At 43.8% G+C, this 27,213-nt stretch overlaps 1 protein-coding gene across 4 annotated transcripts in view; it reads right to left on the bottom strand.

The window, feature by feature from the left end:
- LOC110526572 (tyrosine-protein kinase CSK) overlaps nucleotides 1-27,005 on the bottom strand; it is a 44,038-nt gene extending 17,033 nt beyond the window's left edge. Inside the window, exons 1-2 of one of the 4 annotated variants that reach the window (XM_090238855.1) lie at nucleotides 26,729-26,936; nucleotides 18,266-18,504 (exon numbers count right to left, since the gene is read on the bottom strand). The gene's annotated coding sequence lies outside the window, so the exon portion shown is untranslated. Of the gene's footprint in view, nucleotides 1-18,265; nucleotides 18,505-26,335 lie in introns of all 4 variants that reach the window. The other 3 variants (XM_021607650.3, XM_090238856.1, XM_021607651.3) reach the window with 3 other exon arrangements.
- Nucleotides 27,006-27,213: the final 208 nt, after the last annotated feature.

The raw sequence follows: 27,213 nt of genomic DNA, 5'->3' as shown, positions 1-27,213 counted from the left end.
GGAGGAAGCCAGAGAAAAGACTAGAGGCACATGACAAGGCCATACAGTTTATGCTGCATCAGACAAAGGCACACACGGCATGGTCAATTCACCATAGGAGGGCCAGTACAGTATCACACAACCTCATCCACTGCCTCCCTCACCCTCATCCACTGCCTCTCAACTCAGGCCGGCCGAGAACAGGAAGTGAGGGGGAACTGGAAGTGGCTGACTCGTATTTTCCGATGGCTTGGTGTGGGGGGGGGGGGGGTCGGAACTCCATAAATGTACGGTAGAGTTCTAGAACCATTAAATTATGCATGTCTCATCCATACAGCCACTACGGTGTATCAATGGCTCACAGCACAGCAGAGCACTGCGTGTCCTGTATCCTGTGTTAAAACAGGAAGTTGGCTAATTGCAGACTGTTGCAGATCTGTATGCAAACTGACAGAGCCAAATATAGCAGCTCTGGTATACCCAGAGGCCACCCACTTTTCTATTTGGAATTCTTAGTGTCAGTCAGTGCAAAGGGAAAGCGTCACAACAAAAACCTGTTGTTTTTAATAATAAATACGCATCTCTAATCTAGCCTACTTCCATCGTCCTCTAAGAGGGACTGAATATCCTCCTCACTTCAGTGTCAGTCAGTGTTTGTGTGAGAAACAGCCATATTCCATCATCCATTGCTGCTATAGTGCTGGTGAAAGGAGAAGATTCAACACAGAGCTGGTGAGGAAATACAGGCAAGGTTTCTGAACCAAGGTAGGAAGGCGGATTACATCTGAGAAATGAGCTCAACTCCAGCAGCAGTGCTGACATACGGAGGTCAAAGACAGATGCTTAGCACCCACTCAGCAAGTCTAGTTCACTGAGGTGCCTACACACACAGCCATGTGAGTGATGCTCTATACCCCCGAGCGCAATTTTCTCCTTTCCCACTCCCTCATCCCTCCATTCTTTTCAGCTCTCGCATGCTCCCTGCTGATATCGCTACCATGGAAACCAACAGTGATGTAACACACACTATACAGCCAAGATAACTACCTCTTCATATAGCAGAACACTCCTTTCTCTGCTGAGTTCAATGACAGTCATTAGGTGCTCCATTTAGGTTACATTCACACTAGGTCTAAATCAATCCATTCACAGAGACAAGAAATACTGCTGAGAAAGAGACAGCGTACTACAGACAACCATAAATAAACTCCATTTTACAAGCACAGTGCTCTGCTGAGGTATCTAGTTGGACAAACTTTACACCACTCTCCAGTGAGTGTAAAAAACACATCTCTGAAAGGAAAACCATCAATCCAAAACCTCTCAGTACTCCTCTCTAGCGTTGAATGAACACAGACATCGATAGTATCCACAGTAAAATCTATTATTTCTACCATGTCATGCTTATGTGTAGTCAACAAGCACTAAGCAAGTAGGTACTGTATACATGTTTGCCAGAAGAGCCTTCCAGATGAATAGCATTGCTTCAGCTACATGTGGAGAGAGATCATTCTGCTTGTGCAGTCAGCGTGCTACTTATTGTTTTCCTGTGCTGGCTGAACTCTCCATGGCTGCAGCTGGTCGGAAGTGAACAGTAATTCACACTTTCAAAAACAACCACACAATCATGATTAGGCCTACAGTATATAACAACTACGCCAGTGACAGACAAAAAAATGTGTTGATATGTGCCACATATGAGTAGTAAGCTAATGTTTCTCAACAGCATATACATGACAGGTTGCTCCAGGTAGAAATGGATGGTGCAGAGTTGAGTTCACATTTCAGTACTCAACTACCTTACATGACCGGAGTGCCTGGCAGTGGTGGTCGGTGCCGTTCTAGATTAGGAAGGACTTTTTTTTTTTTTACTGAGCATGGCCTTATTTCTATTAAAGCATATTGGCTGACTGTCATTCATATTCCATATCAATAGGTTTAGGTTACTAAATTATCATCTAAATTTGTCCTATACCCATCATGAGGTTGCTACAACGTAGCCTACAAATTAAAGTTCATAACATAGGTGCACAGGTCAAGAGACAAGGTGAAACAGTAACACATTCAATACCGCCTTGAACACTCTAGCCTGCATCTAGCTGATATGGGGTGTAATCATTAGTCGAAACAGTTGCAAAATGAAACAAAAACAAGTTTATAGGACATATTCAGTTAGGTCCCTCCCAATTTCATTCCATTTGCTTTTTTATTTTATTTATTTATTTCACCAGGTAGGCTAGTTGAGAACAAGTTCTCATTTGCAACTGCAACCTGGCCAAGATAAAGCAAAGCAGTGTGACACAGACAACAGAGTTACACATGGAGTAAACAATAAACAAGCCAATAACAAACAAGTCAATGACACAGAAGAGAAAAGAAAGTCTATATACAGTGTGCGCAAAAGGCATGAGGTAGGCAATAAATAGGCCATAGGAGCGAATAATTACAATTTAGCAGATTAACACTGGAGTGATACATGAGCAGATGATGATGTGCAAGTAGAGATACTGGTGTGCAAAAGAGCAGAAAAAGTAAAAACAAAAACAGTATGGGGATGAGGTAAGTAGTTGGATGGGCTATTTACAGATGGACTATGTACAGCTGCAGTGATCGGTTAGCTGCTCAGATAGTTGATGTTTAAAGTTGGTGAGGGAAATAAAAGTCTCCAACTTTAGCGATTTTTGCAATTTGTTCCAGTCACTGGCAGCCGAGAACTGGAAGGAAAGGCGGCCAAATGAGGTGTTGGCTTTGGGGATGATCAGTGAGATATACCTGCTGGAACGTGTGCTACGGGTGGGTGTGGTTATCGTGACCAGTGAACTGAGATAAGGCAGAGTTTTACCTAGCATAGACTTATAGATGACCTGGAGCCAGTGGGTCTGGCGACAAATATGTAGTGAGGGCCAGCTGACTAGAGCATACAGGTCGCAGTGGTGGGTGGAAAAAGGTGATTTGGTAACAAAACGGATCACACTGTGATAGCAAACTGGATGCAGGCTGAGTAGAGTGTTGGAAGCTATTTTGTAGATGACATCACCGAAGTCGAGGATCGGTAGGATAGTCAGTTTTACTAGGGTAAGTTTGGCGGCGTGAGTGAAGGAGGCTGTGTTGCGAAATAGAAAGCCGATTCTAGATTTGATTTTGGATTGGAGATGTTTAATATGAGTCTGGAAGGAGGGTTTATAGTCTAGCCAGACACCTAGGTATTTATAGTTGTCCACATATTCTAGGTCGGAACCGTCCAGGATGGTGATGCTAGCCGGGCGGATGCGGGTAGTGAATGGTTGAAAAGCATGCATTTGGTTTTACTAGCGTTTAAGAGCAGTTGGAAGCCACGGAAGGAGTGTTGTATGGCATTGAAGCTCGTTTGGAGGTTAGTAAGCGCAGTGTCCAAGGAAGGGCCAGAAATATACAGAATGGTGTCGTCTGCGTAGAGGTGGATCAGTCCGGCTGTCTTCATCGACCTGGCCAAGGCTTTCGACTCTGTCAATCACCGTATTGTCACAGTACGGTCTTTTATCGATGGCGGTTATGATATCGTTTAGTACCTTGAGTGTGGCTGAGGTGCACCCGTGACCGGCTCGGAAGCCGTGTTGCACAGCAGAGAAGGTACAGTGGGATTCGAAACGGTCAGTGATCTGTTTATTAACTTGGCTTTCGAAGACTTTAGATGGGGAGGGCAGGATGGATATAAGTCTGTAACAGTTTGGGTCTAGGGTGTCACCCCCTTTGAAGAGGGGGGTGACCGTGGCAGCTTTCCAATCTTTAGGGATCTCGGACGAAACGAAAGAGGTTGAACAGGCTGGTAATAGGGGTTGCAAAAATGGCGGCGGATAGTTTTAGAAAGAGAGGGTCCAGCTGATTTGTACTGGTCCAGGTTTTGCAGCTCTTTCAGAACATCTGCTGTCTGGATATGGGTGAAGGAGAGGCTGGGGAGGTTTGGGCGAGTAGCTGCAGGGGGGAGGAGCTGTTGGCCGGGGTAGGAGTAGCAGGAGGAAGGCATGGCCAGCCGTTGAGAAATGTATTGAAATTTTCGATTATCATGGATGTATCAGTGGGGATCGTGTTACTTAGCCTCAGTGCAGTGGGAAGCTGGGAGGAGGTGCTCTTGTTATCCATGGACTTTACAGTGTCCCACAACTTTTTGGAGTTAGAGCTACAGGATGTGAATTTCTGCTTGAAAAAGCTAGACTTTGCTTTCCTGACTGACTGCGTGTATTGGTTCCTGACTTCCTTGAACAGTTGCATATCGTGGGGACTATTCGATGCTATGGCAGTCCGCCACAGGATGTTTTTGTGCTGGTCAAGGGCAGTCAGGTCTGGAGTGAACCAAGAGCTATATCTGTTCTTAGTTCTGCATTTTTTGAACGGGGCATGCTTATCTAAGATGGTGAGGAAATTATTTGAAAGAATGACCAGGCATCCTCGACTGACGGGATGAGGTCAATATCCTTCCAGGATACCCGGGCCAGGTCAATTAGAAAGGACTGCTCGCAGAAGTGTTTTAGGGAGCGTTTGACAGTGATGAGGGGTGGTCGTTTGACTGCGGACCCGTAGCGGATGAGGCAGTGATCGCTGAGATCCTGACTGAAAACAGCAGCGGTGTATTTGGAGGGCAAGTTGGTCAGGATAATGTCTATGAGGGTGCACATGTTTACAGATTTAGGATTGTACCTGTTGGGCTCCTTTATGATTTGTGTGAGATTGAGGGCATCTAGCTTAGATTGTAGGACTGTGTTAAGCATATCCCAGTTTAGGTCACCTAACAGAACGAAGTCTGAAGCTAGATGGGGGGCGATCAATTCACAAATGGTGTTTAGGGCACAGCTAGGAGCGCGGGTGGGGGGGGGGGGGGGGGGGGGGGTCGATAGCAGGCGGTAACAGTGAGACTTATTTCTGGAGAGGTTCATTTTTTAAATTAGAAGTTCAAACTGTTATGGCATAGACCTGGAAAGTATGACAGAACTTTGCAGGCTCTCTCTGCAGTAGATTGCAACTCCTCCCCTTTGGCAGTTCCATCTTGATGGAAAATGTTGTAGCTGGGTATGGAAATCTCAGAATTGTTGGTGGCCTTCCTAAGCCAGGATTCAGACACGGCAAGGACATCAGGGTTGGCGGAGTGTGCTAAAGCTGTGAGTAAAACAAACTTAGGGAGGAGGCTTCTGATGTTGACATGCATGAAACCAAGGTTTTTTCGATCACAGAAGTCAACAAATGAGGGTGCCTGGGGACACGCGGGGCCTGGGTTTACCTCCACATCACCCGAGGAACAGAGGAGTAGTAGGATGAGGGTACGGCTAAAGCCTATCAAAACTGGTCACCTAGAGAGTTGGGGCCAAAGAATAAAAGGAGCAGATTTCTGGGCGTGGTAGAATAGATTCAGGGCATAATGTACAGACAGGGGTATGGTGGGGTGCGGGTACAGCGGGGGTAAGCCCAGGCACTGAGTGATAAGAGAGGTATCTCTGGATAAGCTGGTTATAATGGGTGAGATCAACGCATGTGTGGGAGGTGGAACAAAGGAGGTATAATGAGTGGAACTAGGGGCTCCATTGTAAAAGAAAACAATGAACTAACCTAAACAACAGTATACAAGGCATGTTGACATATGAGAGAGACATACAGCGAGGCATAAATTAATCACAGGTGTTGATTTTGAGAGCTAGCTAAGACAACAGCTAATCAGCTAAAACAGGGCTTCCATTTAAGAAATGTTTTGCAACAGAATTGGCAGAACGAATACACCCCTGATTACTGTCACACAGTTCACTTTCATAGCAGCCAAATACAGCATCATTACTATGCGCGTTGTACTGTATAATTCCTCCTTTCACCTTCGCTTGTAGCCTTCAGAGCACAGTCAAACCGTCATACCATAACAAAACCGCTACACAGCCTATAAAATCGGGACGCAATATTTTTTTCCATGGCAAAAAAAAAAAAACTACACACTAAGCAGACCAAATTCTTTGGTCCTTTAAAAAACTGCTGTATGTAAAATAGTTTGTTATAGGTTGGAAAATGACTCTGGATGACAATGTTTTCCTAAAGAAGTTAAATCCACTTAGTTTCCTTGCCACAAAACTAATGATATCAAAACTGATATCATCCCAGCCCTAGTTGTAACTATAATAACGTTATAGTCAACCAAATAGAATTTACATGTTAGCAATCCCACAGTCCAATCCAAGTGGACAAATCACACAGTACAGTGTACTACACGCAGTTACAACGGCAGGCCCCGGCGGCAATGAATAAAACCGAAAGCTTACCTTGGCCTCACTTGGAAGAGTTGCAGTGTTGGATAGCCTTAGCCAGCTAGCGAACATAAATAGCATTCTTCTCTGTTTGAGTTATTGTTGAGTAGCTTAAATTAAACTGCATTAGTTGGTAAACTAAAAGGTAAACCAAGAAATATATAGCTAGATCTCCCTCTCCGTGCCTCTTCTCCTTAATTTGTTCTAAACTGTTCAACTATCATCTTTGAGTCAACTACTCACCACAATTTACGCACTGTAGTGCTAGATAGCTATAGTTTATGCTTGCTGTACTAGATTCATTCACTGATCTTTTGATTGGATGGACAAGATGTTAATTCATACTGCAATGGGTCTGAATGGCTGGACGACTTCCTAAAGAAGTCATCATAATTACTGTGAAAGTCTACGGAAGGGGAGAACCATGAGCCTACTTGTTGTTTTAAGTCAATGTACCCAGAGGAGGACAGAAAATAGCTGTCCTCCAGCTACACCATGGTGCTACCATAGAGGGTGCTGTTGAGTCTACTGTAGAATTGCTTGCAAAACAGTGTGTTTTAATCAATTATTTGGTGACATGTGAAAGTTCATGTTGGGAGGAGTTTCATGGTAGGCTCAGAGGTTGCAGGTGTGTTGGGCCTGTAGCACAGAGAAGTTGTTATTGTAGAGTTTACTGGCAGCAAAGAAAGGTACGGGGAGAAATATGGAAATGTGACATACTGACTATGTAAATACAGAGCAACAGCTCACACTACAGTACACACACAGCTCAGTGGAGTGGTCCGATGTAGACAAGACAAGTGCACAAACAATGACTCAATAGTTTAGTTCCTATTGATTAGCATAACCACAGCAAAAATCACAAGATGGGTGACCTATGTTCTATGAAACATGATGTCATTGCATAGAGTATGGAAGTCACAAGTGCTATGCACACAAGTGAGATATCATTATTCTCTTTGCACAGAGGCATAGTGTAAACAATCCTATGGTGAAAAGCACAGTAAGTCCAGTGTCGTGACTGGTGTCCTCACAGCATCTACTTTCTACTAGCTTTAGCCTAACTGAGTGAGGAGAACTGAACATGGACCCTCCCTTGCAGAGCAGAGTGGAAGTTTGAGGTATTGTGCTCTGTTTGGAGTGTTGGCGGTTCTAAAGCAGGGCCCAGACAGACTGTATCTGGCGGCTAAATTGCTGCAGTCAGACAAGGCCCAGCTGTCACGGTGTTGTCTGCTGCCGCTCTCCTACAGTCCCTTGCAGCAGGAACCAGGAAGTGGGCTACAATTAGTGCTAGCGCAGTGAGACACGATGTGCCCTGAGATAGAGCAACCTGGGCAGCCTGGCTCCCTGAGTCTTAAAAGCCCTTCTGTTCTTTTCATGTCTGCACTAATCCTGTGTCCCAGTGCCCCAGCAGCACTGCAGAGCAGAGAGAACAGACAAATGGCGCAACGTGGTATCATGAGTCGCATGGCACTTCCACGACAGGACCAGGTCAGCACCCCTACCACAGAGAAGACAGGTGACTCAATATCTCACATGGCAATTTCTCTGGCAAAATACTGTTTTAAAATGTTGTCCCCATTACACCATTCAGTGCTGGCGAGCTTCCCTCAGGCTTGGTGTTTGTCAAAGTCTACATAAAAAGGCACCACAAGGGACACACTATACTAACAATTGGGTTAGTTTCCGTCCAAAAATAGAATACACAAAGGTAAAAGTGGAACAAGTGCAACAGTGAGAAGAGAATGATGATATTTAAATGAAGTGATCAGCCTAGATCTGGATTCCTCTGTTTAAGACGAACAGAGCCGATACAATATGTTTTGCGATTAAATAGTGCGATTTGATTTCCAAACATATTGCTCACTGCAGCAGATAAACAAGATAAAGTTTTATTCTGTCATGGAAATACAAGTGTTGAAAAGATTTTGGCTCCCCATTTAAAAATAATATGGAGAACAAGCTACAGGATTCAACATACCAGAGTTTGAGGAGGTACAGCCGACTAGCTTTACCTAGCAAAAAAAATAATATATACACTGCTCAAAAAAATAAAGGGAACACTAAAATAACACATCCTAGATCTGAATGAATGAAATATTCTTATTAAATACTTTTTTCTTTACATAGTTGAATGTGTTGACAAAATCACACAAATTATCAATGGAAATCCAATTTATCAACCCATGGAGGTCTGGATTTGGAGTCACACTCAAAATTAAAGTGGAAAACCACACTACAGGCTGATCCAACTTTGATGTAATGTCCTTAAAACAAGTCAAAATGAGGCTCAGTAGTGTGTGTGGCCGCCACGTGCCTGTGACCTCCCTACAACTCCTGTGCATGCTCCTGATGAGGTGGCGGATGGTCTCCTGAGGGATCTCCTCCCAGACCTGGACTAAAGCATCCGCCAACTCCTGGACAGTCTGTGGTGCAACGTGGTGTTGGTGGATGGAGCGAGACATGATGTCCCAAATGTGCTCAATTGGATTCAGGTCTGGGGAACGGTCCATAGCATCAATGCCTTCCTCTTGCAGGAACTGCTGACACACTCCAGCCACATGAGGTCTAGCATTGTCTTGCATTAGGAGGAACCCAGGGCCAACCACACCAGCATATGGTCTCACAAGGGGTCTGAGGATCTCATCTCGGTACCTAATGGCAGTCAGGCTACCTCTGGCGAGCACATGGAGGTAAAAGTAATGCCACCCCAGACCATGATTGACCCACCGCCAAACCGGTCATGCTGGAGGATGTTGCAGGCAGCAGAACGTTCTCCACGGCGTCTCCAGACTCTGTCACATGTGCTCAGTGTGAACCTGCTTTCATCTGAGAAGAGCACAGGGCACCAGTGGCGAATTTGCCAATCTTGGTGTTCTCTGGCAAATGCCAAACGTCCTGCACGGTGTTGGGCTGTAAGCACAACCCCCACCTGTGGACATCTGGCCCTCATACCACCCTCATGGAGTCTGTTTGACTGTTTGAGCAGACACATGCACATTTGTGGCCTGCTGGAGGTCATTTTGCAGGGCTCTGGCAGTGCTCCTCCTTGCACAAAGGCGGAGGTAGCGGTCCTGCTGCTGGGTTGTTGCCCTCCTACGGCCTCCTCCACGTCTCCTGATGTACTGTCCTGGTAGCGCCTCCATGCTCTGGACACTACGCTGACAGACACAGCAAACCTTCTTGCCACAGCTCACATTGATGTGCCATCCTGGATGAGCTGCACTACCTGAGCCACTTGTGTGGGTTGTAGACTCCGTCTCATGCTACCACTTGAGTGAAAGCACCGCCATCATTCAAAAGTGACCAAAACATCAGCCAGGAAGCATAGGAATTGAGAAGTGGTCTGTGGTCCCCACCTGCAGAACCACTCCTTTATTGGGGGTGTCTTGCTAATTGCCTATAATTTCCACCTGTTTGTTGTCTATTCCATTTGCACAACAGCATGTGAAATTTATTGTCCGTGTTGCTTCCTAAGTGGACAGTTTGATTTCACAGAAGTGTGATTGACTTGGAGTTACATTGTGTTGTTTAAGTGTTCCCTTTTTTGAGCAGTAATATATATATATATTTAGCCTAGGCTATATACAGTTGAAGTCAGAAGTTTACATACACTTAGGTTGGAGTCATTAAAACTTGTTTTTCAACCAGACTTTCTTGTTAACAAACTATAGTTTTGGCAAGTCGGTTAAGACATCTACTTTGTGCATGACACAAGTCATTTTTCCAACAATTGTTTACAGACAGATTATTTCACTTATAATTCACTGTATCACAATTCTAGTGGGTCAGAAGTTTACATACACTAAGTTGACTGTGCCTTTAAACAGCTTGGGAAATTCCAGAAAATTATGTCACGGCGTTAGAAGCTTCTGATAGGCTAATTGACATCATTTGAGTCAGTTGGAGGTGTACCTGTGGATGTATTTCAAGGCCTACCTTCAAACTCAGTGCCTCTTTGCTTGACATCATGGGAAAATCAAATGAAATCAGCCAAGACCACAGAAAAAAGTTGTAGACCTCCACAAGGTTGGTTCATCATTGGGAGCAATTTCCACACGCCTGAAGGTACCACGTTCATCTGTACAAACAATAGTACGCAAGTATAAACATCATGGACCACGCATCTGTCATACCACTCAGGAATGAGATGCGTTCTGTCTCCTAGAGATGAACGTACTTTGGTGCGAAAGGGAATATCAATCCCAGAACAGTAGCAAAGGACATTTTGAAGATGCTGAAGGGAACAGGTTCAAAAGTATCTATATCCACAGTAAAACGAGTTCTATATCGAAATAACCTGAAAGGCCAATCAGCAAGGAAGAAGCCACTGCTCCAAAACCACCATAAAAAAAGCCAGACTACAGTTTGCAACTGCACATGGGGACAAAGATAGTATTTTTTGAGAAATGTCCTCTGGTCTGATGAAACAAAAATTATAACTGTTTGGCCATAATGACCATCGTTATGTTTGGAGGAAAAAGGGGGAGGCTTGCAAGCCGAAGAACACTATCCCAACCGTGAAGCACGGGGGTGGCAGAACCATGTTGTGGGTGTGCTTTGCTGCAGGAGGGACTAGTGCACTTCACAAAATAGACGGTATCATGAGGAAAGAAAATTATGTGGATATATTGAAGCAACATCAGTCAGGAAGCTAAAACTTGGTCGCAAATGGGTCTTCCAAATGGACAATGAGCCAAAGCATTCTTCCAAAGTTGTGGCAAAATGGCTTAAGGACTAGAGGTCGACCGATTAATCGGAATGGACGATTAATTAGGGCCAATTTCAAGTTTACATAACAATCGGAAATCTGTATTTTTGGACACTGATTTGGCCGATTTTTATTTTATTAAAAAAAATAAAGATTAAATAATGGTTTAACTAGACAAGTCAGTTAAGAACACATTCTTACATTCAATGACGTCCTAGGAACGGTGGATTAACTGCCTTGTTTAGGGGCAGAACGACAGATTTGTACCTTTTCAGCTCAGGGATTCAATCTTGCAACCTTACCGTTAACTAGTCCAACGCTCTAACCACCTGCCTCTCGTTGCTCTCCACAAGGAAACTGCCTGTACGCGAATGCAGTAGAAGCCAAGGTAAGTTGCTAGCTAGCATTAAACTCATCTTATAAAAAAAACCAAATCACTAGTTATAACTGTTATAACACATGGTTGATGATATTACTAGCTTATCTAGCGTGTCCTGTGTTGCATATAAATCGATGCGGTGCGTATTCGCGAAAAAGGACTGTCGTTGCTCCAATGTGTACCTAACCATAAACATCAATGCCTTCCTTAAAATCAAAACAGAAGTATATTTTTTTAAACCTGCATATTTAGCTAAAAGAAATCCAGGTTAGCAGGCAATATTAACCAGGTGAAATTGTGTCACTTCTCTTGCGTTCATTGCACGAAGAGTCAAGGTATATGCAACAGTTTGGGCCGCCTAATTCGCCAGAATTTTAGGTAATTATGACATAACATTGAAGGTTGTGCAATGCAACAGGAAAATTTAGATTTATGGATGCCACCCGTTAGATAAAATACGGAACGGTTCCGTATTTCACTGAAAGAATAAACATCTTGTTTTCGAGATGATAGTTTCCAGATTCGACCATATTAAATGACCTAAGGCTCGTATTTCTGTGTGTTATTATGTTATAATTAAGTCTATGATTTGATAGAGCAGTCTGACTGAGCGATGGTAGGCACCAGCAGGCTCGTAAGCATTCATTCAAACAGCACTTTCATGCCTTTTGCCAGCAGGTCTTCGCAATGCTTCAAGCATTGCGCTATTTATGACTTCAAGCCTATCAACTCCCGAGATTAGGCTGGTGTAACCGATGTGAAATGGCTAGCTAGTTAGCGGGGTGACCGCTAAAAGTGTTTCAAACGTGACTTGCTCTGAGACTTGGAGTGGTTGTTCCCCTTGCTCTGCAAGGGGGGTGGCTGTTGTCAATGTGTTCCTGGTTCGAGCCCAGGTAGGGGCGAGGAGAGGGACGGAAGCTATACTGTTACACTGGCAATACTAAAGTGCCTATGAGAACATCCAATAGTCAAAAGGTATATGAAATACAAAATTGTATAGAGAGAAATAGTCCTATAATAACTACAACCTAAAACTTCTTAAGTGGGAATATTGAAGACTCATGTTAAAAGGAACCACCAGCTTTCATATGTTTTCATGTTCTGAGCAAGGAACTTAAACGCTAGCTTTCTTACATGGCACATATTGCACTTTTACTTTCTTCTCCAACACTTTGTTTTTGCATTATTTAAACCAAATTGAACATGTTTCATTATTTATTTGAGGCTAAATTGATTTTATTGATGTATTATATTAAGTTAAAATAAGTGTTTATTCATTATTGCTGTAATTGTCATTATTACAAATAATATTTTATTTTATATAAATCGGAATCTGCTTTTTTTAGTCCTCCAATAATCGCTATCGGTATTGATAAATCATAATCGGTCGAGCTCTATTAAGGACAAAGTCAAGCTATTGGAGTGACCATCACAAAGCCCTGACCTCAATCCTATAGAACATTTGTGGGCAGAACTGAAAAAGCATGTGTGAGCAAGGAGGCCTACAAACCTAACTCAGTTACACCAGCTTTGTCAGGAGGAATGGGCCAAAATTCACCCAACTTATTGTGGGAAGCTTGTGGAAGGCTACCCGAAAGTTAAACAATTTAAAAAAGGCAATGCTACCAAATACTAATTGAGTAAATGTAAACTTCTGACCCACTGGGAATGTGATGAAAGAAATAAAAGCTGAAATAATTCTCAATTTCTGCCATTTCACATTCTTAAAATAAAGTGGTGATCCTAACTGACCTAAGAGAGGGAATTTTTACTCAGATAAACTCAGTTTCTCACAATTCCTGACATTTTAAGTGTATTTGGCTAAGGTGTATGTAAACTTCCGACTTCAACTGTACACACACACCTGGAGTCAAACTATCAATATAATCCAAAATATTGTGATGTGCAACTGTATATCAATCTCTCCCGCCCCCCCACTAATAAATTCCTCATCCTCTTATCCATTTGTAGAAAAACATGGTGTAGAGTATGTAAGAAATTCACACATAAAAGACAGGAAGGTAGCAGTATGCACTTGAATAAAGTACAGTATGTCATGCAGAAGAAATGGAGGGTGTTGATCTGAGTGAATGTGTAGCCTGTTTTGACAGCACAGTAATAGAAGGTGAAAGGCAGCAAGAATCCCCTTCCCTTCAGAAGCTGCTGTTAGCAGCAGAGCCACAGCAGCTCTCTTAGCTGTGGTCTCAATCTCAGCACAGCAGGCAATTTGGTAATCTCGTGCTATTTATAGCCTATGCATATCCAGGCAAAGTAAGACTGCATTCACTTTCATAATTGCATACATTAGTTGTGTGTGTGTGTGTGTGTGTGTGTGTGTGTGTGTGTGTGTGTGTGTGTGTGTGTGTGTGTGTGTGTGTGTGTACATACATATAAGGGGATTTTCTCCGCCACAGGATGTCAGAGATGCCACAAAGGAAATTCTGGGGAAGGTGAGCAGACGGCTAGAAAAGAGGGAGGGGGTAGAACCTCTAGTTGTCAAGCAGCATGGAGGCAGAGGGGAGGAGTGTATTGGAGTGATGAAGGAGTCCCTTGAACAGACACAAATCAAGACAGAAGGAGCTTGAGCCATGAAAGGGGATTTGGGAGGCTGAGACAGTGTGAGAGTGAGTGAGAGTGAGAGTGTGAGAGAGAGAAATGACTGTGCTCGGTCCTGACAGCAGGTTACCGGCACTAGCAGCAAAAGACTGTTGCAGTGTCTTAAATACGCAGAGAAGCAGTCTGCCTGCCTCAGTCAATGTGCCTCATTTCACTGCACAGCTCCCCACTCAATCTACAGGAGAAGTCAGAGTAATAGATGACAAAGAGCCTCATCACACACAGCAATGAAAGGGTTCAGCATCAGCAGGGTCCTGGTACAACAACGCAAATCACTCATCTCCAACTGACAGACTGTGGCAGGGGAGAGTAAGGGAAGAAGAGTGACAGGAAATACAGAGGAGAGAACAAAGGAAGTGAGGGAGATGTCCATAGAGAAGAGAGGTTGTTGGGTGAAGGGCTATCCCGTGCTGCTGTGGTAAAGGCTTCAGGGCTGCAGTGACAGTGAGTCCTTTACATTTTAGTAATTTAGCAGAAGCTCTTATCCAGAGAGACTTACAGTAGTGAGTGCATACAATGTCATACTTTTCCGTACTGGTCCCGTGAGAGTTGTTTCACTCGGACACTAAACATGAATAATGGAGCCACACCCCGCAGCCATCGGACCCTACTGTACACCAGCCAGCACTGCGAATAATCACACACACAGCTAGCCTGTGAATAATAAACACAGACTTACATTAGCATCCTCCACAGAGACTCACATGCAAGCTCACACAGAGAGTGGAATTGAATTCTCTTCCTCATATATCCTCTAAAGATATAGGCTAGGCTCCTGATGAGACAAAAAAGGCAATTGTGGTAGGCTACAATTCATGAATATCTTCTGATATTATTTTTGTCTCACAGAAACAGATTGTCAATAAAGATATTCAACAAATGAAAAGCAGAATAAATAAACATCCTTCATTGTAATGAAGGCAATGAATTATTGATAGGGAAATGAAAATTATCATTTGGTACAGACATTAGGGTTTAGTGAGTGCAAGACTGCAAGTCCTCGAGCTCCAGGTCAGGACAGTGTGCTGAAGTGTGTTATAGCTCCTCTAGTCTCTACATATGGCCTAGATTCACCCAGCACACATCAAGTCAGATCACACAACATTAGAGGTTGACCGATTAATCGGAATGGCCGATTAATTAGGGCCGATTTCAAGTTTTCATAACAATCGGAAATTGGTATTTTTGGGCGCCGATTTTTTTCATCCTTAAATATAAATGAATAAATAAATATATATATTTAAGGATGAAAAATATATATATATTTACCCCTTTTTCCTCCCCAATTTCATGGTATCCAATTTTTTTAGTAGCTACTATCTTTTTTTATAATACCTTTAATTAACTAGCCAAGTCAGTTAAGAACACATTCTTACTTTCAATGACGTCCTAGGAACGGTGGGTTAACTGCCTTGTTCAGGGGCAGAATGACAGATTTTCACCTTGTCAGCTCGGGGGATCCAATCTTGCAACCTTACCGTTAACTAGTCCAACGCTCTAACCACCCGCCTCTCGTTGCTCTCCACAAGGAAACTGCCTGTACGCGAATGCAGTAGAAGCCAAGGTAAGTTGCTAGCTAGCATTAAACTCATCTTATAAAAAAAAACAATCACTAGTTATAACTGTTATAACACATGGTTGATGATATTACTAGTTTATCTAGCGTGTCCTGTGTTGCATATAAATCGTTGCGGTGCGCATTCGCGAAAAAGGACTGTCGTTGCTCCAATGTGTACCTAACCATAAACATCAATGCCTTCCTTAAAATCAAAACAGAAGTATATATTTTTAAACCTGCATATTTAGCTAAAAGAAATCCAGGTTAGCAGGCAATATTAACCAGGTGAAATTGTGTCACTTCTCTTGCGTTCATTGCACGAAGAGTCAAGGTATATGCAACAGTTTGGGCCGCCTAATTCGCCAGAATTTTAGGTAATTATGACATAACATTGAAGGTTGTGCAATGCAACAGGAAAATTTAGATTTATGGATGCCACCCGTTAGATAAAATACGGAACGGTTCCGTATTTCACTGAAAGAATAAACATCTTGTTTTCGAGATGATAGTTTCCAGATTCGACCATATTAAATGACCTAAGGCTCGTATTTCTGTGTGTTATTATGTTATAATTAAGTCTATGATTTGATAGAGCAGTCTGACTGAGCGATGGTAGGCACCAGCAGGTTCGTAAGCATTCATTCAAACAGCACTTTCATGCCTTTTGCCAGCAGCTCTTCGCAATGCTTCAAGCATTGCGCTGTTTATGACTTCAAGCCTATCAACTCCCGAGATTAGGCTGGTGTAACCGATGTGAAATGGCTAGCTAGTTAGCGGGGTGACCGCTAAAAGTGTTTCAAACGTGACTTGCTCTGAGACTTGGAGTGGTTGTTCCCCTTGCTCTGCATGGGGGGTGGCTGTTGTCAATGTGTTCCTGGTTCGAGCCCAGGTAGGGGCGAGGAGAGGGACGGAAGCTATACTGTTACACTGGCAATACTAAAGTGCCTATAAGAACATCCAATAGTCAAAAGGTATATGAAATACAAAATTGTATAGAGAGAAATAGTCCTATAATAACTACAACCTAAAACTTCTTACCTGGGAATATTGAAGACTCATGTTAAAAGGAACCACCAGCTTTCATATGTTCTCATGTTCTGAGCAAGGAACTTAAACGCTAGCTTTCTTACATAGCACATATTGCACTTTTACTTTCTTCTCCAACACTTTGTTTTTGCATTATTTAAACCAAATTTAACATGTTTCATTATTGAGGCTAAATTAATTTTTATTGATGTATTAAGTTAAAATAAGTGTTCATTCAGTATTGTTGTAATTGTCATTATTACAAATAAATAAATCAAAAACGTAAAAATTTGGTGAATTTTATTGCATTTCAAAAATCAGCGGATTAATCGGTATCGGCTTTTTTTGGTCCTCCAAGAATCGGCATCGGCGTTGAGAAATCATAAATCGGTCGACCTCTACTCAACATACTGTCACACAGCCAGAAAGATGTAGCTAGAACAGACACGCTGGCATCTTATACTTTTGTATTCAGTTCTTTTCTTAAGGACTTTGTATGAGCGGAGATGTTAAGAGCTCATCTCAGAGGCTTTAGGAGTAGTTAACCATTCATCATTACTGATAGAAAGAATCCTTCTCTCAATGACATTATTATACCACACAGGGCTGCCTGCTGTCCGTCTACCTCTCTCACATAGGTGCCAAGAAGCCAAGCAACGTGTGGACAAGTCTTCATTAGAATCTCAAGCAACCAACATTAACACATTTAACAAAATGAGGGCAAGAAAGCAAGCAGATGTCTCAATGGTGTGAAGACAGGTAGGGTTGGAGAGAACTTAACACATGTCCAACAGCGCTAAATTGAAAGCCATCTTATCCTACGCCCACTGAATGCATTAGAAAGTGACTAGAGTGGCAGGCAGAATTGATCCCATTAAGAGGAGTGTGAAGAGAGAAGTGGGATAGGCTACATGAGAGATTCCCCTGATAGGCCTCTTTTTGTCAAGAGGCCTCTTTTTGTCTGACCTGCATAAAAAGAGGCCATCAGAGATAAGGGGTGTGTGTGCGTGTGATAATCTATGAGATCATAGGCCTAGTGAGAGATGCTTAGAGAGGATTTCTGCAAAGTAAACTGCAAATGCTTGCAGAGGCAGCAGTTGCAGGGAGCCCTGTGGAGCAGAGAGCATAGAGACAAGTCCAACAGGTTGTTTATGACTGTACAATAGCCTCACATACTGGGGGTGAAGATGACCAGTGTTTGTGCATGAGCTTGACACATAAATACAGGCCATTGGCATTTCCATGTCTATGATGGAACCATAGCTAGACTGTTGTTAGCTTTGTGCTTTGCAATGCATGACAGCTCAAGACAAAGAATTGCACTGCGGTTAGATCAAATTATTCACATACACATGGATGGGAGATGTTATTGCAAGTGTAGCGAAATGCTTATGCTTCTAGATCCGACAGCGCAGCAGTATCTAACAGGTAATATCAACAATTGCACAACAAAACCTAATACACACACAATCTAGTAAAAGAATGGGATAAGAATATAAAAATATATGGACGAGCAGTGACAGATCGGCTAAGATGCAATAGATAGTGTAGGATACAGTATATATGAGATATGTAAACATTCTTAAATTGGCGTTATTAACGTGACTAGTGTTCCATTTATTAAAGAGGACAATGATATTAAGTCTAAGTAGGCAGCCGCCACTCTGTGCTAGTGATGACTGTTTAACAGTCTGATGGCTTGAGATTGAATAACAGCTTCCATCTCTGTCTGTACTGACCTCGCCTTCTGGATGGAAGCAGGGTGAACAGGCAGTGGCTCGGGTGGTTATTGTCCTTGATGATCTTTTTTGCCTTCCTTTAACATCGGGTGTTGTAGGTGTCCTGGAGGGTAGGTAGTTTGCCCCCGGTGATGCGTTGTGCAGACTGCACCACCCTCCGGAGAGCCTTGCGGTTGTGGGCGGTGCAGTTGCCGTACCAGGCGGTGATACAGCCCGACAGGATGCTCTCAATTGTGCACCTATAAAAGTTAGTGAGGGTGTTCAGTGACAAGCCATTTTTTTTCAGCCTCCGGGGATGAAAAGGTCGCCGCTGTGCCTTCTTCACCACACTGTGTGTGTGTGGACCATTTCTGTTTGTCTGTGATATGTACACCGAGGAACTTGGAAGCTTTCCACCTTTTCCACTGTGGTCCCGCTGAGGTGGATAGGGGGGGTGCTCCCTATCCTAGTACAGGAGGGGGATGAGAATGCACCCTTGTGGGGCCCCAGTGTTGAGGATAAGCAAAGTGGAGGTGTTGTTTCCTACCTTCACCACCTGGGGGCTGCCCGTCAGAAAGTCCAGGGTCGAGAACCAGGGTCTCAAGCTTAATGATGAGTTTCGAGGATACTATTGTGTTGAATGCTGAGCTGTAGTCAATGAACAGCATTCTTACATAGATATTCCTCTTGTCCAGATAGGATAGGGCAGTGTGCGTGTAATGGCGATTGCATCATCTGTGGACCTATTGGGGCGGTAAGCAAATTTAAGTGGGTCTAGGGTGACAGGTAGGGTGGCGGTGATATGGTCCATGAATAGTCTCTCAAAGACAGGAGTGCTACGAGGCGAAAGTCATATCTCTACTACTCTCTCCCCTCTTTTCAAACATAAGAAAACGTGATGGGCGCCTACCTGAATAGAAACTAGTTTTCGGGGGAAAACATTTAACTGTTTGGACAAACAATAACACCCCAGCCAGGTCAGGCCCAGCAGAGGTCAAAGTCCAGGGAAACATGAGCCATGGAGTGGGAACAAAGAGTAGCATCGCATGGCAGAGGTTAGGGTGCTGGTAACCCTAGCCTACACAAATGTAGGATTCATTTAGGATAACCCTAAATCACAATATTGATCCATAGGTGAAAGGAATCTGGGTACATCCCACTGTGAGGACCTCTAATGCACTGTTCCATCTGAAACCATTCAACTAAGATACATGAAGGCAGGAGCTACTCCTGAAGCATTTAAACAAAATCTCACTGCCGATTGGTACTTATGACACTAGGCCTTTCCTTCTCTTGCTAGAACAAAAGTGGTACCTGCAACGAACCTACGGATTCTACTTTTAGGATCGCAATGCTCGTCAGTGGCCAACAACTCGACTTTTGTGCTCTTTTTGTCAAACATTTTTTTACCCCCTTTTCGTGGTATCCAATTGTTGGTATTTACTATCTTGTCTCATCGCTACAACTCCCTTAAGGGCTCGGGAGAGACGAAGGTCGAAAGCTATGCGTCCTCCGAAACACAACAACCAAGCCGCACTGCTTCTTAACACAGCGCACCGCCAACCCGGAAGCCAGCCGCACCAATGTCTCAGAGGAAACCCCGTGCATCTGGCTACCTTGGTTAACGCGCACTGCGCCCGGCACGCCACAGGAGTAGCTGGTGCGCGATGAGACAAGGATATCCCTACCGGCCAAACCCTCCCTAACCCGGACGACGTTAGGCCAATTGTGCGTCGCCCCACGGACCTCCCAGTCGCGGCCGGCTGCGACAGAGCCTGGGTGCAAACCCAGAGTCTCTGGTGGCACAGCTGCGCCACCCGGGAGGCCGACTTCTGTGCTCTTTGATTGGCTCAAACTCCACATGGGGAGCCAACAAAAAGTTTTTTTTTTTATAAAAAAAAAAAAAAAAAAGCCGTTTTCACCATCCATCTACAGATGAGCCAGTCACACTTAATATGCAATGTAGGCGATAGGATTTTGGCTAGCTAAGTGCACAGACGCAATGCACAAAACACTATCTACTTCCGCCAAGCTAGCTAACCACTGTAGCTAGTATTGACATAATTAAATCACAATGGATTAGCTAGTCTCTATTAAAACGGCTGCCCGTGTTAGCTAGCTAAGGACACTGCACTGTTGTGCTAGCTAGCGAATATGCTAACATTAACTAGCTAAACATTTGGCTATGGGCTGGCACTGGCAGTATGGGATTCTGGAGAAAAAAAAGCAACAGTGCAGATAGCTTGGAATCTAGACCCTAAGCACGGATAGGCATTGCCAAATAACGCTACTGCAACCTTCTGGTTTAGAGTATTTTAACAAGGCTGAGTGGCTGACGAATTTCAAGGTCTTTGCTGTGTGAACACAAAAAAGGGATTGACCGCCGACCCTCTGTTCAGAGGTACTAAGTACTGTCGGCAGGCAAACGTTTGACAATCCTACCAGTGTGTGAGAGCTTTAATACTCACCCAAACTCTACCCGAGTCCCTGCCTCACCACAATGAGGTTAATGCTGCAAAACAAACCAACCAACACCTAACACGGTCAGAACATGCAGAATGACTGTCTGGCACATTATAACATTCCCCAGAGGCTCAGAGGAGTTGGTTGGGGAGGAACTAGCGACAGCAGGGGTTTATTTTCCCCAAAGCTAACTCTGATATAGTAACGCAAAGGCCTGGAGAGATGCAACAGCTAGGCAGCCTGTCAGCAGAATGCTGTGTGTGTTTAAAGAGCAGAGCAGCATTGTTCAGACTGGACATCAGCTCTCCATCCCAGCTAGATGGCCTGTCCAATAACAGACATAAACCACTACAAGAGCAGTGTCTGACAGTTAACTAACTTCCTGAAGCTACTATTCTTAGACACAGGAAACTGAATTGGCATACTCAAAATTGAAGACGTTCCAGGAGTTGAGTGTGAAGTAGTAACAATTACTGCAAAAAGTAATTATAGCTATTTATGCAGTGTTAATGACACTGCTAGTTGACACTCTCAGTACCCCAGTCAAGGACTGAAGAGAGCATTGAGAGAATTAAACTAGTGCTGCTTGTCTTAGTAATAAGGGTGATAACACAACATGGCTGTACGGTGGAAGGCTTTCACAAAGAACATGACCAGCCCCCCACCATAGCGGAGTAGTCAGAAAGAGAGACTGCAGACAAGCACATTACTAAGCATGCTCAGACTACCAGAGCAATCATCCTCCTTAAGTATCAATCAATAGCTGATGCAAGTTCCTCTCCTTTTCCAGAAACCGTTCTCAAGTGTGATTTCTTGTCTTGGTACATCTTGATTGGCCAGCTAGCCATTGGATGATGGCTGCCTTTGGCCTGATTGAACTGCTGTTGAGTCAAACGTGCTACATCAAGTTCAGAGGTGACTTGCAAGCTGATAAAATCCTTGAAATCATCTGCTTTCAGGAAGTAAACCTAGCATATAACCTGCAAAATGATCAAAGAGCTCAAAGAGGGTGTCTGGTAAAACTGTTAAAAGAGTTCATAAATCTAGACACTTGTAAGTGTCTACTGATCAATTGTTGAGAATTCCTCCATCTTTGATGCTGGTTGTTATTTGAAGTTCGCTTGTACAAGTTGGCCTAAATTCCATCAAACAGCAGATGATAGTAGATGGCTTCCCCACTGAGACAGATGTATCATCTAGGACTTATCCCGTGTTCCATACAAACAGGTCAGTCTGTCAAGAACAATGTAGATGGGCTATATGAGTCTACCCCCCACGGCCCCACCAGTTACATAACAACCAACATAATTATCTCCCTTTCATTGAGGGCTCAAAATCCAAAGTTAGGCATCTACAATAGAGATGCTACTACCTAGGGAAGTGCGGGGAAAGCAGGGGAAACCACAGGCTAAAATACAGGACAGGCAAGCAGCATACATCTCTTCCCTGCAGTGACTTCACAACACTTCCTGCTAACTAGGTGACCACAGGGCCAGAACAACCTCAGCCCTGTGTGGACAAGACAATGAGGGTCACATATGAATACCACATCCCCAACAGAAATAGGCCAAACAGGTAAAGCCCCCAGTCCACAGCAATTTGACAAAATACTTGTGCACACTCAATATGGCTGAGGTGCAGGCTAGGCCTAGCTACTGACGTGACATTTCTATGATATGCCCGCTCCCAGATTAAAATGTCACGATCAGAATCTATGATACCAAACAACAGTCAGTCCGTCATCCACCATCACTTTAACAGTCAGCCAGTCAGGTTAGCCAGCCACAGCCAGTCAGGTTAGCCAGCCACAGCCAGTCAGGTTAGCCAGCCACAGCCAGTCAGGTTAGCCAGCCACAGCCAGTCAGGTTAGCCAGCCAAATATGTAACAAAGTGTCTTGATGTGAGCTCTTCTGCATGGCTCAGTCTGTATGAGGAAGTGACCTTCTGTTCCCATCGGCGCAACATTTATCTTTTTCTCATTAATTCAAATCAGCTCCCACAAACACAAAACCCTGACTGATGCCTTCCAAAGCCCAACATTTGAATAATTAACCATGGCCACCTGACCGTTCGCACAACAGGGGGTTGTGCAATTGTGTTCTAAAAGACGCTGAAAACATAAGAGTAAGGCAACAAGGGATAGATGGCATTCAGTGACTGAGCTTCAATCACCTCTCCTGTAAATCTGTGTCTACTATATTGAGCTGTGGAATGTCTCTCGGTGTGGTCTTTAAATCATCACTTGAGAGTGATCACTGAGATAAAAAAAGGTTTGGGTTGCAGCAGGTCTCAGACATGGCAGGCAGCGATGCTGTCGACTTGTCAAGTTAACAATGTCACCCTTCTCGGTGACACACACACTGCGGTCGGCCTGGGAAGGCAACAGTTACTGAAAGTAGTGGTGTAAATGTGATTCTTAGTCAGTAAACCTGTGAGTGTTTTAAAACGACAACCACATTCTACCAAAATCTGTGTAGGACCTTTTTATAGAAGTAAAGAAGATGTGTGCTTTTACACACCAATGCAAACACTCAATTAGACAAATAACACCGTAGGCAGTTATTCTAATCTGGGTTTTGGGTCAGATTGGTGTAAAATGATTCTCAGCAGGGAGCGAATGTCTCACTGGGTCTCAGTGTGTGTGTGTGTCAGGCCAGCAGCTGTGCTCTCCTTAGAAATGTGAGGGTCCCTGTGGCTGTCCAGCAGGCCCAGTAGCAGGAAATACATGCACCTCTCAAGGAGCAGCCTGCCTGGCCAGCCGCTGCCCAGATGGAGATGCTCGCCCACTGTGTTTGTGCCTCAGACCGCCACCACAATGCCCCTTTTCTGCTGGGCGGTAGGCAGGGCCGGAGGGGTCTCGCCCTCCATGTGGGCCCCAACACAACACTGCTCCTTCCTTCCACAGCTGCTGAACAGAGAGAAGGAGACATAGGAGCACCAGAGGGAGAGAAGAGAGAGCAGGGCTAATATGGCTCTCTGCCACCTCTACTCCCATGTTACATTGAGACCACAGTGCCAGGGTTGTTTTAATGACATAGAATAATATGAAGCTGAACGGCTACAAGGCCAGCCTCTTTGAAAGCTGCACACTGACTGCACTGTGTGAAAATAATTATAGTGCATTGTGTTACACTTATGGTGGTGCTACTAAAACATGTTGTTAGTATGACATGGTTCTGATTGGATAAGTTAAATGGATCCTAGCATGATCCACCACATACAGAAGCCAGGGGTCAGAGTGCATGTCAACAAACACCATCTAGGCCTAGGCTACTTCTCTCACCATCTTACTGCTAGATATTCAAGAAACAGAATGTAGCTCAAATGCATGCCCCAGATGTGCCTTGTTGAACGAGACAGCAGGGAGTGTGGGGCAATTTCTTTCCTTCCCGGCCCCTAACAACCCGCACAGGCACTGCTCAGACACAAACAACTAACCAACTCATTAACTTCAAAACTACATTTCTCCTCTAAAAACAACTATGCCAAGCCAACTTAAACTGACTGAGGATGATGGAGGTAAAAGGGAATAAAAACAGGAACATCTAGGTACGCTAGTCTAGTGCCCACCAGATCATCTTAATGCCACTTTCAATTGAGGACTACACAAATCTACAAACAAAAACCAACATGCATTCCAGAGGGAAAAAAAAACATTTGGGAGGAGAAAGAAATAGAAAGTGGCAACTGTTTAAAGGTCAGGGTCCTTGGCCTGTTGGCCAGGCTTAAGATGTCTAATGAGAGAGTGTACAGCAGACAGAGAGCAGCCATTACCTCCCTTCCTGCTGAGTGTGTAAGCTGAGCTCTGAGATACTAAATACTTCATAGAGACAAGGGGGAGCAGAAATGAGCTCCAGCTGACACCTTGTCTTCTTCAGCCTGCCATGCTCAGAGGCTAATGCAATCTACCATCAGTCAATCCATCAGTCGATCAATACTGCAGTGTGAGCTATTAACAAAGAGCAGAGGAAGGTGTATTGATGGTTTGGTGTGGTCATGCATTCCGTACCTGCATGGGTCTGCCTCAGTAGATGGGGTCTGTCGCTATCTCACTAGATAACCATGGTGCATGAATACTGGAGCAAAGCGAAAGATAGACAGGTTGGTTGTTTTGGAACAAAACCAAGGAGTGTGCAAAACAGACAGGGTTGGCTTAGACTGTGGACAACGTGTATATTGTGTCCAAGGTTAATAAAATAAAATTACATCATGAGCACTTGACTCTCAAATAGATTGTTACAGTTGCTGGTTAGCTAGCTAGCGAATTTCAACCATATTAACACTGACATAAAATTATTTAAAACACCTCAAAACAAGACATGGTATCAATAAGTCTTCAAATGAGCCACTTATAATTCCCAAATGGTAGTTTGCTTGCAAGAATGACAATCTGGCCATCCAGAATCACAACACGCCGAGTTCTGCCCCATGGAAGAACTCGCATCATTTTCATGACGTTGTCAGCTAACCTATCTATTCAGCAACTCTTGGTAACAAAATGGAAATTTGCTTGCAAACTTCTTAAACAGTGCCTTTTGACAACTGCCTTCATCAGGGTATCAGTAGATGGTCTGCTTGCCTTTACAGATAGAGATGAGAACAGCCCTGTCTTCAATTACTGCATACCAATTCTATAGCCTACCCTTATGCCCTAAGTGCATACTTGCTCACTTACCTTGAGTGCACAAGAGCACACTTTGGGATAATTGGGACGCAACCACTCACTCAGCCTCCATGTGCCAGGTGGACAACCCAACAAGGCAGCAGAAGGCCCAGCTCTGACAACATAGAGCCCAAACATGTTTCAGTCTGGTTTCCAGATACCTCGGGGGATAATGAAAGGCAGGATCAACTCCTCCCGCCATCTTGATTACAGATTTTTCTCTAATGGAAAACCCGAAGCTCAAGTATCTGCTACATTACACTTTGCACGTAATAACCATATAGTGAAGACGGGGCATTTGTTAGGCAGAGAAGTGATTTAGTTCATTACTCCTCTATGATGCCCAAATTGTTCATGTGACATGTTGGATGTGACATCCAAGACCCCTGAAAAGTAAAACAAAATATTTCACATTGCATTCATTATAGGCTTTTGACACCGGTTTCTTTAAACCTAACTGACAGCACATCATGCCAAGTACAACAATATTATGGTGCTCTGTCACATTGACAATATTATACTTCCAGGCTTACAGCCTAACTAATACCAGAAGAAGAAACAACCAAAACAACTGGACATAACCAAATGCTCTAGCTTCTGATTACCGCTATGGCTCATAATAACAAAGACAAGGTTGTAGCTAAGTGTGGCAACAATGAGTTGAGGCTACATGGTTTCAGACAGGCATGCCACAGCACGCGATAACATGGGGTTACATTGCAACATTTGTAATGATAGGGACAACAATGTTAGAAAACGTTGACGGAGGATCGATTGTGACAACATCCTCAATAAACCTAAATCACAACAATGAACAAATCACAAATGGTCAGATATTAGTATGGAACACAGAACCATATTCACTCACAACAGTGTAACTACATTGAGCTGTGCACGAGGCCAGGCGATTAACAATACAATTCAGGCATGCAGTGACACATTTTTCCTTGCAGACAATAACATACCCACTTCCTGTTTTCCTTGTCGTTTTTGCTGAGCTGTCAGCGGCCACAACACAAACAACTCAGACAAACTACCCGTCAAATAACCCTTTGGTCCCATCAATTGGCTGACCCTCCTAGACGCGGCACCAGTCAGTCAATGTGACTGATCGAAGGAACTCGGAGGTCGCTAATAATGTAGCTAGCTAATAGCACCGGTTAAATGGGTGGAGCCGTTGAACAATTCAAAACAACTTGGAATTACATCTAATAGATGTAGCTATACTGGCGGTAAGAAACTCAGTTCAAAAATACAAAACCGCCTAATATTTCAAAAATATTCTCAAGCTTTCCTGTGCTGAGATGGTGTGCTGCAACACCGCGCTAGAGACACTGCTTGAGTGTGCAACAACTCACCGTAAGAGATCGCTTTATGTTGACCAGATGTCTTTACAACTTAACGCGACAGGCCATGAAGATGATGTCTGTTATTTCGAGCATCCAGTTTGTCTACCGTAAAAAGACGAATATCCCAATTTGACGTTTGGACGCTCGCTCTATGCGGAGTTCGCACAGGCCTCGTAAATGAAATGGATGGCCTCCCCCTCCTTCCAACCAGCAGTACTACGCATGCGCTAATTTATTGGCAGCAACACACACGGGAAGTTCAGCTGACTGAAGACGTGTGAGCTGTGAGTACAACCTTGTGGTCAAACCAGTGATGTGGAAGCAAAAAATATCTCCCTAACAAAATGCGGCCAAGTTGCAGTTTGCAGGAAACAGATATCGAGAGAAGAATACCTAATGGTATGGTCCTTCACTACTGATACATCATTAACTCTTTTTTTTACCATTTGAATGAAATGCCTGATCTTGTTAAATGTTCTCTAAGGCAGTATCAA

The sequence above is a fragment of the Oncorhynchus mykiss genome, chromosome 6 (genome assembly GCF_057628025.1).
Source record: "Oncorhynchus mykiss isolate SJ-2025 chromosome 6, ASM5762802v1, whole genome shotgun sequence".
NCBI lineage: Eukaryota > Metazoa > Chordata > Actinopteri > Salmoniformes > Salmonidae > Oncorhynchus > Oncorhynchus mykiss.
This window is presented reverse-complemented; position numbering and strand designations above follow the sequence as displayed.